We start from the raw sequence: 9,289 nt of genomic DNA on the forward strand, positions 1-9,289 counted from the left end.
CCCTCATTGGGTTCGGCCATTTTGCTTATGTCAATGGCCTTGTACTCTCCTTTTGGATTCTCTTCTGTATTGCTTGGGAGAGTACTGGGAGGGATTTCAGTGATCCTTTTACTCAGCTGGCCCACTTGTGCTTCCAAATTTCTGATGGAAGACCTTGTTTCATTCATGAAGCTCACAGTGGCCTTGGATAGATCAGAGACTAGATTTGCTAAATTAGAAGCATTTTGTTCAGAGTTCTCTGTCTGTTGCTGAGTGGATGATGGAAAAGGTTTATTATTGTTAAACCTATTTCTTCCACCATTATTAAAGCCTTGTTGAGGCTTTTGATCCTTCCATGAGAAATTTGGATGATTTCTCCATGATGAGTTATAGGTGTTTCCATAAGGTTCACCTAAGTAATTCACCTCTGCTATTGCAGGGTTCTCAGGATCATAAGCTTCTTCTGCATAAGAAGCCTCTTGAGTACTGTTGGATGTAGCTTGCATTCCATGCAGACTCTGAGAGATCATATTGACTTGCTGATTCAATATTTTATTCTGAGCCAATATGGCATTCAGAGTATCAACTTCAAGAACTCCCTTCTTCATAGGCGTCCCATTATTCACAGGATTCCTTTCAGAAGTGTACATGAACTGGTTATTAGCAACCATGTCAATGAGTTCTTGAGCTTCTGCAGGCGTTTTCTTTAGGTGATTGGACCCACCTGCAGAAGTGTCCAGTGACATCTTTGATAGCTCAGATAAACCATCATAGAATATATCTAGGATGGTCCATTCTGAAAGCATGTCAGAAGGACACTTTTTGGTCAACTGTTTGTATCTTTCCCAAGCTTCATAGAGGGATTCACCTTCTTTCTGTCTGAAGGTTTGAACATCAGCTCTAAGCTTGCTCAGCTTTTGAGGAGGAAAGTACTTGGCTAAGAAAGCCGTGACCAGCTTATCCCAAGAGTTCAGGCTGTCTTTGGGTTGAGAATCCAACCATAATCTAGCTCTGTCTCTTACAGCAAAAGGGAAAGCATGAGCCTGTAGACTTCAGGATCTACTCCATTAGTCTTAACAGTATCACATATCTGCAAGAATTCAGTTAAGAACTGAAAAGGATCTTCAGATGGAAGTCCGTGAAACTTGCAGTTCTGCTGCATCAAAGAAACTAATCGAGGTTTCAGCTCAAAGTTGTTTGCTCCAATGGCAGGAATGGAGATGCTTCTTCCATGTAAATTGGAATTAGGTGCAGTAAAGTCACCAAGCATCTTCCTTACATTATTATTATTTTCGGCTGCCATCTCCTCTTCCTGTTCGAAAATTTCTGAAAGGTTATCTCTGGATTGTTGTATTTTAGCTTCTCTAAATTTTTTCTTCAGAGTCCTTTTAGGTTCTGGATCTGCTTCCACAAGAATGTTCTTATCCTTGCTCCTGCTCATATGACAAAGAAGAAGGCACAGAAAAATAATAATAATAATAGAGATCCTTTATACCACAGTATAGGGATCCCTGTGTGAGTAGAAGAAGAGGGGGAGACAAAGAATGTAATATAATGGAAGAAACACAAATGTGAGGAGGCTAGATATGTGAGATGAGATGTTAGGATATGAATGAATAAATAGAATGAGATGGGAGAGGGAGAATTTTCGAAAATATTTTTTTGAAAAAGAGTTAGTGATTTTCGAAAATGGTTTTTGAAAAATGTTAGTAATTTTCGAAAATTTTTAAAATCAAAAATAAAAATAAGAATAATTAGTTAATTAAAAAGAAATTTTTGAAAAAGAGGGGAGATATTTTCGAAAATTAGAGAGAGAGAGTTAGTTAGGTAGTTTTAAAAAAGTTAAGAAACAAACAAAAAGTTAGTTAGTTAGTTGAAACAAATTTTGAAAGGATAAGAAGTTAGGAGGTTAGAAAAGATATTTTTGAAATCATATTTTTGAAAAAAGTAAGATAAGAAGATATTTTTGAAAAGATATGATAGAAATTAGTTTTGAAAAAGATTTGATTTTTAAAATCTCAATTAATGACTTGATTCATAAGAAATCACAAGATATGATTCTAGAACTTAAAGTTTGAATCTTTCTTAACAAGCAAGTAACAAACTTCAAATTTTTGAATCAAAACATTAATTGATTATGTTATTTTCGAAAATTTGATATAAAAATAAGAAAAAGATTTTTGAAAAATATTTTTTTGAATTTTCGAAAATAACTAAGAATTTTGAAAAAGATTTGATTTTTGTAAAGAATTTTGAAAAAAATAAGATTTTCAAATTGAAAATTTGATTTGACTCATGAAAACAATTTGATTTTAAAAATTTTTGAAAAAGTCAATCCAAATTTTCGAATTTGATGAGAGAAAATGGGAAAGATATTTTTTTGATTTTTGAAATTTTTATGAAAAACATGAAAATTATGCAATGCATGAAATTTTTAGATCAAAACAATGAATGCATGCAAGAATGCTATGAATTTCAAGATGAACACCAAGAACACTTTGAAGATCATGATGAATACCAAGAACATATTTTTGAAAAATTTTTAATGCAAAGAAAACATGCAAGACACCGAACTTAGAATTCTTTAATACTTACGCACTAAGAATTCAAGAATGCATATGAAAAACAAGAAAAGACACAAAACAAAAAATCATCAAGATCAAACAAGAAGACTTACCAAGAACAACTTGAAGATCATGAAGAACACTATGAATGCATGAAATTTTTCGAAAAATGCTAGATGCATATGCAAGTGACACCAAACTTATGATATGACTCAAGACTCAAACAAGAAACAAAAATATTTTTGATTTTTATGATTTTCAAATTTTTTTGGATTTTTTTTTTCGAAAATTATATGAAAAAGAAAAATAAGGATTCCAAAATTTTTTATATGAATTCCAGGAATCTTGCATTCTTAGTCTGAAGCTTCAGTCCAGGAATTAGACATAGCTCACTAGCCAGCCAAGCTTTCAATGAAAGCTCCGGTCCAAAACACTAGACATGGCCAATGGCCAGCCAAGCTTCAGCATGTAATTCAGACTTGACACGCCTGACATACTCATTCCCAAAGGAATAGGACATGGCTTTACAGCCAGCCAGGCTTCAACATGCTTCATGAAACACTAGAATTCATTCTTAAAAATTTTGAATCTAAAAAATTTTTTCGAAAACAGGTGAGAAAATTTTGAAAGGTTTTTGAAAAATTTTTGAAAACAAAACAAAAAAGAACTTTACCTAATCTGAGCAACAAGATGAACCGTCAGTTGTCCAAACTCGAACAATCCCCGGCAACGGCGCCAAAAACTTGGTGCACGAAATTGTGATGTCCAGGCTCGAACAATCCCTGGCAACGTGAGCAACTTGGTACGCGTAATCGTGATTACACTTTAATTATGTAAAATTCATGGCTCTTTCTTTCCCTGGCATTGGCGCCAAGAACATGGTGCCAATACCATGGTTCACAACTTCGATACAACTAACCAGCAAGTGCACTGGGTCGTCCAAGTAATACCTTACGTGAGCAAGGGACGAATCCACGGAGATTGTTGGTATGAAGCAAGCTATGGTCAGCTTGCAAATCTCAGTCAGGCAGATATAAATTGATAATGATGTTTTCGAATAATAAATAATAGAATAGGGATAGAGGTACTTATGTAAATCATTGGTAGGAATTTCAGATAAGCGAATGGAGATGCTTTTCGTTCCTCTGAACCTCTGCTTTCCTGCTATCTTCATCCAACCAGTCTTACTCCTTTCCATGGCTGGCTTTATGCAAGGGCATCACCGTTGTCAGTGGCTACATCCCCTCCTCTTAGTGAATAATATGCTCACGCACCCTGTCACGGCACGGCTATTCATCTGTCGGTTCCCGATCATGCTGGAATAGAATTCACCCTCCCTTTGCGTCTGTCACTAACGCCCAACAATCGCGAGTTTGAAGCTCGTCACAGTCATTCAATCATTGAATCCTACTCGGAATACCACAGACAAGGTTTAGACTTTCCGGATTCTCTTGAATGCCGCCATCATTCTAGCTTACGCCACGAAGATTTTGGTTAGGAGACCTAAGAGATATTCATTTTAGCTTATTTCATATAGAACGGAAGTGTTTGTCAGGCACGTGTTCATAGGGGAGAATGGTGATGAGCATCACACATAATCATCACCTTCATCACGTTCTTGGGTGCGAATGGATATCTTAGAAGCGAAATAAGATGAATTGAATAGAAAACAGAAGTACTTTGCATTAATCTTTGAGGAACAGCAGAGCTCCACACCTTAATCTATGGAGTGTAGAAACTCTACCGTTAAAAATACATAAGTGAAAGGTCCAGGCATGGCCGAGATGGCCAGCCCCCTAAAATGTGATCAATAGATCAAAAGATAATCTAAAGATCCAGGATGACTAATACAATAGTAAAAGGTCCTATTTATAATAAACTAGTCACTAAGGTTTACATGAGTAAGTAATTGATGCATAAATCTACTTCCGGGGCCCACTTGATGTGTGCTTGGGCTGGGCTTGAGTGTTGCACATGTAGAGGTCCTTCTTGGAGTTGAACTCTAGCTTTTGTGCCAGTTTGGGCGTTCAACTCTGGTTTTGGCTCCTTTTCTTGCGCTGGACGCCAGATTTGGGCAGAGAGCTGGCGTTGACCGCCAGTTTACGTCGTCTATTCTTGGCCAAAGTATGAACTATTATATATTGCTGGAAAGCTCTGGATGTCTACTTTCCAACGCAATTGGAAGTGCGCCATTTCGAGTTCTGTAGCTTCAGAAAATCCACTTTGAGTGCAGGGAGGTCAGAATCCAACAGCATCAGCAGTCCTTTTTCAACCTCTGAATCTGATCTCTGCTCAAGTCCCTCAATTTCAGCCAGAAAATACCTGAAATCACAGAAAAGTACACAAACTCATAGTAAATTCCAGAAATGTGAATTTAACATAAAAACTAATGAAAACATCCCTAAAAGTAACTAGATCCTACTAAAAACATACTAAAAACAATGTCAAAAAGCGTATGAATTATCCGCTCATCAATGATTTTAGCGTATATGGTGATTCATTTAGCCTTTGCTTGGATAGTTTATCTAGAGTGTTAGACAGATGTGTTAGTACAAACCTTGTATTAAATTTTGAAAAATGTCACTTTATGGTAAAACAAGGAATTGTACTAGGACATGTTGTGTCTAATACTGGCATTTCTGTAGATCCAGCAAAGGTGGATGTTATTTCTAGTTTACCTTACCCCTCCTCCGTGAGGGAAGTCCGTTCGTTCCTTGGCCACGCAGGTTTTTACAGGAGATTTATTAAGGACTTCAGTAAGGTAGCATTTCCTTTATCCATATTGCTGCAGAAAGATATTGAGTTCGAGTTCAGTGAGAGCTATATGCAAGCATTGGATAAGCTGAAGATCGCCCTGACTCAAGCTCCAATTGTAAGAGGACCAGACTGGAGCCAGCCATTCAAAATTATGTGTGATGCTTCCAACCATGAAGTAGGAGCGGCGTTGGCTCAGCGCGAAGGTAAGGATCCTTTTGTAATCGCTTATGCATCTAAGACTTTAAAAGCTGCTCAATCTTATTACACTACTGCTGAAAAAGAGCTTCTAGCTATTGTTTTTGCTCTAGATAAATTTCAAGCCTATTTACTTGGTACTAAGGTAGTAGTGTACTCAGACCATGCAGCTCTAAAATATTTATTAGCAAAAAAGGAATCTAAACCAAGGCTAATACATTGGATACTGCTGCTGCAAGAATTTGATTTAGAAATTAAAGATAAGAGTGGTAACCAGAATTTAGTGGCAGATCACCTGAGTCGCCTTGAGCACATTAAGGATGACTCCACTGCTATAAATGATAATTTCCCATTTGATAGCTTACATGCAGTATCTGAAGTAGTTCCTTGGTATGCACCTGTAGCTAATTATCTAGTTAGCCACACTTTTCCTCCAAATTTTACTAAGCATCAAAGAGACAAGCTGAAAAGTGAGTCAAAATATTTTATATGGGATGATCCATATTTATGGAGGTGTGGTGCTGATCAGGTAATTAGACGGTGTGTGCCTCAATCAGAATTCCAGTCCATTTTAGAGGCCTGCCACTCATCTGAGAGTGGAGGACATTTTGGCCCTCAGAGAACAGCTAGAAAAATTCTAGACTGTGGATTCTGGTGGCCTACTCTTTTTAAAGACGCTGGTGAATTTTGTAAATCTTGTTCCCCATGCCAAAGGTTTGGTAATATATTCAAGAGGGATGAGATGCCTCAATAGATTATGCTTTTCTGTGAAATTTTTGATGTTTGGGGCATTGACTTCATGGGTCGATTTCCAAATTCTAATGGTTACTTTTATATGCTGTTAGCTATAGATTATGTTTCTAAATGGGTGGAAGCAATTCCTACCCGCAATAATGATGCTAACACTGTTGTTTCCTTTGTTAGAAACCATATTATCTGTCGCTTTGGATCACCACGAGCAATCGTGAGAGATCAAGGCACCTATTTTTGTAACAGGAGACTAACAGGATTACTCAAGAAGCATGGGATAATTCACAAAGTAGCAACAGCTTATCATTCCCAGACCAATGGACAAGCAGAAGTCTTTAATAGAGAAATTAAGCGTATTCTGGAAAAGATAGTAAAACCTCATAGGAAGGACTGGAGTGCCTGGCTACAAGATGCACTCTGGGCATATAGAACAGCGTACAAGACACCCATTGGGATGAGCCCCTTCTGCTTAGTATACGGAAAGGCTTGCCACCTCCCAGTAGAGGTGGAACACAAGGCTTTCTGGGCTGTGAGGGAGTGCAACATAAATCTTAAAAAAGCTGGTGCTGAAAGAAAACTACAACTAGCAGAACTGGAGAATCTTCGCCTAGAAGCATATGACAACTCCAGACGTTATAAGGAGAAAATGAAGGCTGTCCATGACAAGTATATAAAAAGGAGAGAATTCAGACCAGGGGAGTTAGTTCTTCTTTATAACTCCAGACTAAGGCTTATGCCAGGTAAACTAAGATCAAGATGGGAAGGTCCCTACAAAGTAGAAAAGGCAGAGCCATACGGAATTTTCCACCTACGTCATCCTACTAGCTCCAAATTTTTGAAGGTCAATGGACATCGCCTGAAGCTTTACCATGGTGAGAAGATGAAGGATAATAAAGAACTAGAGGTTTTCCTCTTGGAAGACCCACTGATAGAAGCAGAATGAGCCTAAAGAGTGTCCAACTTAAGGACGTAAAAGCAAAGTGCTAGGTGGGAGACAACCCACCATGGTATGATCGTTCCGTTTCAGTCTTAGCTTTATTTTTACTTTATTTTATTTTTATGATGTTAATGACTCTTCTCATCACCCCTGCATATAGCTGCATATAAGTTTGCATTAGCATTCTGCATATCTAAAAAAAAAAAAACGCACGCGACGCGTTATGAAGAAAAGAAAATTGAACAGAAAGTCACGCGAAAGCGTGGCTGGAGGCGTGCCCTAGGCACAATCATGCCCACACGACCGCGTTAATGACGTGGCCGCGTCATTTGCAAAATAGCCTTCCCACACATCCGCGGTGCACGAAAATTACTTTACAATGTAATTCCGCACAACTAACCAGCAAGTGCACTGGGTCGTCCAAGTAATACCATACGTGAGTAAGGGTCGATCCCACGGAGATTGTTGGCTTGAAGCAATCTATGGTTATCTTGTAACTCTTAGTCAGGAAAACAATAAAATAATTCACTTATCAAATTTGATTGCAAGGGATAAAAGGGCAGAACACAAATTATACTTGTATGCAATGATGGAGAATATGTTGGAGTTTTGGAGATGCTTTGTCTTCTTAAATTCTACTTTCCTCTGTTTTCTGATTCACGCACGCACGTCCTCCTATGGCAAGCTGTGTGTAGGTGGATCACCGTTGTCAATGGCTACCATCCATCCTTCCAGTGAAAAGGGTCTAAATGCGCTGTCACCGCACGGCTAATCATCTGCAGGTTCTCAATCGTACCGGAATAGGATTTACTATCCTTTTGCGTCTATCACTACGCCCAGCATTCGCGAGTTTGAAGCTTGTCACAGTCATTCAATCCCTGAATCCTACTCGGAATACCACAGACAAGGTTTAGACTTTCCAGATTCTCTTGAATGCTGCCATCAATCTAGCTTATACCACGAAGATTCTGATTAAGAGATCTATGAGATATTCATTCATTCTACGGTGGAACATAAGTGGTTGTCAGGCACGCGTTCGTGGAGGAATGATGATGATTGTCACGTTCATCACATTCATATTGAAGTGTGAATGGATATCTTAGATAGGAACACGTGTGTTTGAATGGAAAACAGAAATACTTGCATTAATTCATCGAGACACAGCAGAGCTCCTCACCCCCAACAATGGAGTTTACAGGCTCATGCCATCAAAAGATACAAAGTTCAGATCTAATATGTTATGAGGTGCGAAATAAACCTCTAAAAGTTGTTTAAATACTAAACTAGTAACCTAGGTTTACAGAAAATGAACAAACTATGATAGATGGTGCAGAAATCCACTTTTGGGGCCTACTTGGTGTGTGCTGGGGCTGAGACTTAAGCTAATCACGTGCATAGATCTGTTTTGGGTGTTCAACGCCAGCTTTGGATCCTTTTCTAGCGTTGAACTCCACTTTGTAACTTGTTTCTGGCGCTGGACGTCAGACTGCAGCATGGAACTGGCGTTGAACGCCAGTTTACGTTATCTATCCTTGAGCAAAGTATAGACTATTATATATTTCTGGAAAGCCCTGAATGTCTACTTTCCAACGCAATTGGAAGCGTGCCATTTGGAGTTCTGTAGCTCCAGAAAATCCACTTTGAGTGTAGGGAGGTCAGAATCCAACAACATCAGCAGTCTTTTTTCAGCCTGAATCAGATTTTTGCTCAGCTCCCTCAATTTCAGCCAGAAAATACCTGAAATCACAGAAAAACACACAAACTCATAATAAAGTCCAGAAATATGAATTTTTCCTAGAAACTACTGAAAATAAACTAAAAACTAACTAAAACACACTAAAAACTATATGAAATTAACCCCAAAAAGCGTATAAAATATCCGCTCATCAGTCCGCGTCACCCACGCGAACGCGTGCCCCTAAAAATCGATGTAAAAGAGGTGTATGACAGCAAGTTATGATGGAGCTGGGCTGGAATGATGCTGGAAGCACCAGCCCCATCACGCAACCGCGTGCCCCATGCAGCCGCGTCGTCCTCAAAACATGGCCATTCACACGTCGCATCGACCACGCGATCGCGTCACCCTCAAATTTGGCAAAATGGGTTT

General features: G+C 38.6%; 1 non-coding gene across 1 annotated transcript; it reads left to right on the forward strand.

The window, feature by feature from the left end:
- The first annotated feature begins 779 nt into the window (after nucleotides 1–779).
- Nucleotides 780–887, forward strand: LOC112787413 (small nucleolar RNA R71). The gene has a single exon (XR_003194828.1). It is a non-coding gene; the product is annotated as a small nucleolar RNA R71 (small nucleolar RNA).
- The last annotated feature ends 8,402 nt before the right edge of the window (nucleotides 888–9,289 follow it).

This window comes from Arachis hypogaea, chromosome 20 (genome assembly GCF_003086295.3).
Source record: "Arachis hypogaea cultivar Tifrunner chromosome 20, arahy.Tifrunner.gnm2.J5K5, whole genome shotgun sequence".
NCBI lineage: Eukaryota > Viridiplantae > Streptophyta > Magnoliopsida > Fabales > Fabaceae > Arachis > Arachis hypogaea.